The sequence below is a fragment of the Notamacropus eugenii genome, chromosome 6 (genome assembly GCF_028372415.1).
Source record: "Notamacropus eugenii isolate mMacEug1 chromosome 6, mMacEug1.pri_v2, whole genome shotgun sequence".
NCBI classification, from domain to species: domain Eukaryota; kingdom Metazoa; phylum Chordata; class Mammalia; order Diprotodontia; family Macropodidae; genus Notamacropus; species Notamacropus eugenii.
This window is the reverse complement of record NC_092877.1, coordinates 385,000,830-385,005,540: the sequence shown is the minus strand read 5'-3', so window position 1 is coordinate 385,005,540 and position 4,711 is coordinate 385,000,830. Positions and strand designations below refer to the sequence as shown.

The window sequence follows — 4,711 nt, the reverse complement described above, 5'->3', positions numbered from 1 at the left end:
CTGGCAGAAGTGAAAGATGCCTTAGAATGTCGTCTGTTTTTGTTACCAGAACCAAAAGATCCAGAAACCCTACTAGAGGTCTTTTAGAAGCATAGCAGTAACAACGATGACCCAGCACACACCTCTGCGGGCCTCCTTTATCTGGCAAACTTGGCCTTGGAATTTCAGATACAAAATGAGGGAAAAGCAGCATTGCTGCCCATATTGTTGGTGCAACTAAGTTTGGGGATAATATTGAGGGTGCCTGATTTATTGCCAATTACAAAGAAGTTTCCAGAGTTAGTAGCAAGGACTGAAGCCAGCGATGGTGAATTCTTGCTAATTAGAAGTGGCTAAATTTCTCCCTAAATAGTTGGATCCCGATAATAGAACCGAGCGTTTTTGCACTGGGGAGAACTGTGCATTCTTCTGGCACCACCCATTTGGGCAAATATTCTGGTTTCCTGTCACACCTCTAGCAATCAGTCAGGCACTGGAGATAATGGCCAGGCACCGGAAAAACACAAAAACAAAAACAAAATCCTGGCCTCAGAATCTAGAGAGGCAGCAGTGAACAACTGAAGCAAAGGATACTTCCCTTCCTATGCCTCCCCCCAAACCCTCCACTCCATCCTACTCCCCAGTAGCCAAACACCCTTTCCTCTGGCTCACTGCTTCCTTCCAGCTAGCTTTGGGGAAATGTAGAAGTAACATCCTTGGCTGGCAGCTGCAACTGTCCTCACCTTTTACTTACGGGATCCTACAGACTGGCAAGCCTGCCCTACTTTCAAAATGTTCTCATCAGAAACATATAATGGCCTCAGTCACATTCACCAAGTGTCAGGATGTGCAGCTGGTACAACAAACATAGGTACGCGACACTGCAGTAGGTACAGTGTGCCTGCGAAGTCCCATCCCCAGGATCAAACACATGAACTGGGCATAAAACTGACTCGTGGCTTTGAGATTGTGTGTCCTAAATCCAGTCCACTGATTCCCTGAAGTCTCTAATGACCACCACCTCCCTCATTTTGGAATGACTTTTTGGACAGTCTGAAATAGAAACAGACTATTTGGAGGGCGAGAGAGAAGGCTCTGCTAAGCGTTTGGACAAACACATAGAGCAGGGAACTGCTTCCCACAATCCGCGAATGACCAGAAAATTTTCTAGACGTAAGGGGAAGGACATCTTACTTTATTATGAACAACGCCCTTTGATCTGAAAGAGCTAAAGAAAGAAGACGCTAACGTCTCCTTGGAGAATGAAGATCACTGACTGGGTATCTTACCAGATCAGCTGGACCAGTGTCTGAAGGAAGCAACTGGTTAAGACAAGACAGAACTCACAGCAAAGAGGTGGGGTGGGGGGCGGGGAGAGCAGACCCAGGACTTCAGCAAAGTCACTGATCCGGTCTAAGAAGCAGAGCTACTTCAGGAGCCCTCTGAGGTGCCAGGCACCTTTGATACAGATTCTTTCCTCAGTTACTTGGGCAAGATTTGGAGCCAGATTCTGCTGAATCAGACTGATGACATACAGTGTGGATGAGGAGGACATTGAATGCCTAGGTGGCATCTTGGTTTAGACCTGGAACCCAGTGTCCTGAGGGAAGGCCTTTCTAAGAGAAACTCTAGAGAATATCAAGTCCTATTTGGTTGTACTGTGGTTGGACCAGGCTTACATGACCAAGCTGGACCTGAAACTAGCATTTATTAACATGGGGCAAGCTTCATCACCTGGAAACAAATGACCAACTTGACCAAGAAATCTCCCCGAACTCTTGGCAGTTTCTAGATGAAGCTACAGCAGATGGTTCTATTCTGGCACTGTGGACTTGGATCTGAATTTGGTTTCCAATATTTTGGAATTCTTTCATTCCCAAGCTGGACTTGTAGGACCAGCTTCTAACATTTTCCGGAGCAGGAGTGCATAGCTTTCTGATCGCAAGTATACCAGAAAGTACTTAAAGGCTTAAGTCTGCTAGTCAATTGAGAGTCAGTCTGATTAAAAACAGACATGCAGACATTTATTTTGGATAGCATGTGAAGGACGATTTGGAAGGGGAAGAGATTGGAAGCTAGGAGTCCATCTAGGAGGCTATTGCAATTGTTATGGTGAGGCATGATAAAACTTGAAGGAAAATGGTAGTGTAAGAGTGAAGAGAAAGGGGTAGGTGTGGGAGATGTGGAGGGAGAATGAAGCAACTGATTGGATCTAGGAGGTGGAGAGTGAAAAGTTAGGGAACTTCTATGACTGGAAAGATGGTAAGTGCACCACAGCAACAGCATAATTTGGAAGAATCTTCTGGAAGAGCCTGAGTTGCTTTGTAGATGTCTTGAATTTGAAAGGTTTATTGGCAGTCTGAGGCAGCTAGGTGGCTCAGTGGATAGAGTGTCAGGCTTGGAGTCAGGAAGACTTCAATCCAAATATGGCCTCAGACACTTACTAGCTGTGTGACTTTGGGCAAGTCACTTAACCTGGTTGCCTCAGTTTCCTTATCTGTAAAATGAGCTGGAGAAGGAAATGACAAACCATTCCAATATCTGTGGAGTCATGAAGAGTTGGACATGGCTGAAATAACTGAACAGCAGCAGTTCAGTCTAGATAGAAGTGCCTGACAGGCAGCTGGTTAACAAGCAAGATGACACTCAAAGTTGCAACCTAAAAATGCAAGAAAGAGAAGATTTTCCTGGGAACCAGAGATTCTTAAACAGAGTCAGATACACAGTGCCTCGTACCTAGGAGGCACCTAACAAGTTTTTTCTTGCTGTTTGAGTGTTTTATTGGATTCCACCATGGGTGTGTGTATGTGTGTGAAGACCCTATCTTCTTCTGTCTGGGGCAGTATAAATGTTGTCCTGTCTTCAGTCAGGCAGATGGGCTTAATGAGTGCTCTGGGCATTGTGCAGCCGATGACCATGATATTGTCAATTACAATTACGAACCATTTTCATTCATGCCTGGTCTCATCTGACCAGTATTTCTATGCTTATCTTTCAGCTTTCTGGGCCATTTGTCTCTGAACTCATTGTGACCTACTTACATTATGTTTCAATCATCCAGCAGATGAGATTAAAAATGGCAAAATGATGATGTAATTGGTGTCGTATTCTGAGCACTTAAAAAGAAAATGGGACATCTACCTCAGTCACTTGGGGGTGAGAATTAAAAATATGCAATCAGACTGTTTGGACAGAGTCAAACAGGGGGTCGTTAGCATCATAGATCCAGAGCTGAAGGGGAATTTGGAGCTAGGTCGTCAGGCCCAGCCCCCTAATTTGATAAAGGAGGACACATGACTTATCCAAGGTCACACAGTGGCAGAGTGGGAATCTGAATGTGGGTCCTCTAAATACAGCACACAGCTAAGTACACACCACCACCCAAGCTTCTTGGCAGACTTGGAGGAGAGTCATTTCTAGGAAGGTCACAAAGCTACGTGTCCCTCCAATCAGGGACCATCTAAAGTAGAATGACCCCATAATAGAGTAACATTGTGACCTTCCTCCCCCTGCCCCAGCTGCATTAGTTTCAGCAGGAATCTTCCTAGCTGATGAATCCAACCTTCACCACTAAATAACCTCCAAGGAGAAGGAGCTAATGAACATCCACCAGAGCAAATTCTCTGCTGACTCCCTTGCTTTATAGAAGGAAAGAAACTTCCAAGTGGATATCCAGGTTGCTAATTATCTTTTAAGAATCAGATGGGACTTATCATTTTCTGTCACTGGCAGTGGCAAGAAAGATATAGTGAAACTGTGTTGCACAGGGAATTTTACCCCAGAAGGAAAGAAGAAAAGCAATTGGAACCAAAATAATTATTGGAAAATATAACACATATGGTAAGCATTGGCCAAACAATGGAGAGCAGAGAGCAACTGGCCTCTTAACCCAGACATGATGTTCAGGGACAGGAAGTGTTCCCAAGTCAGGACCGTAAGTCAAAGACCAAAAGCTCAGTTAGAAGTACTCATAGCAGTATCATAGATTTTGAGCTGAAAGTGACCCTAAGGGTCCTCTAGTCCAATTCCCCATTTTGTAGAGGAGGAAACTGAGACCCATGCTCCATGGTCTTAGTGGCACAAGAGGCAAGGTGAGTAGCAGAGCTGGGAGTCAAACACAGACCCCCTACTCTGAATCCAGGGTCGTCCTATGACTTCGTCTTTTAGTAGGAATGTGGGTTGGGGGCTGCACCACTGTGATCTGTTCTTCTGGTCAGTAGCAGCAGGTGGAAATAAAGCCCATATGATTTCAGGAATAGAGTTTGCTAACTGGATATTCACCCCAGACAAATCTGTTGGGCTCTGGGGATAAGGCAGGTAAAAGAGGTGGCACCCTGATGAGCTTTGAGGGAAGTGAGGCGTTCTATCAGCCAAAGCGATGGGGGAGCATATTCCAGACATAGGAGCAACCTGGCCAAAGGCACGTAGGTAGGAAATCAAATGTTGCATATGGACAATTTGGTCCAAATGGAGAACATGTGCAAAGCTATTGGAAATGGAAGAACCAAATTGTGGAGTTTATAGGCATCCCCTTCCCTGATCTAGTCAGTGTGGTTTGAGCTCAGGTGTTTATAGGTGTCTAGTCCAGGCTAGATTGTGACCCCATTTCTTGCCACTTTGGGGAAATGTACCCGAGTCCTAAGGGAGTGATGAGAACTCAATCATTGTTGTAGGATCTGTTCATCTTGCTCTGCCTCAATTCGTAGAATCCTAGCTCAAGAGCTGGATCTCC

At 45.1% G+C, this 4,711-nt stretch overlaps 1 pseudogene; it reads left to right on the top strand.

Moving 5' to 3' along the window:
* Positions 1-1,910, top strand: part of LOC140512448 (protein ecdysoneless homolog pseudogene) — a 23,561-nt pseudogene extending 21,651 nt beyond the window's left edge.
* Positions 1,911-4,711: the final 2,801 nt, after the last annotated feature.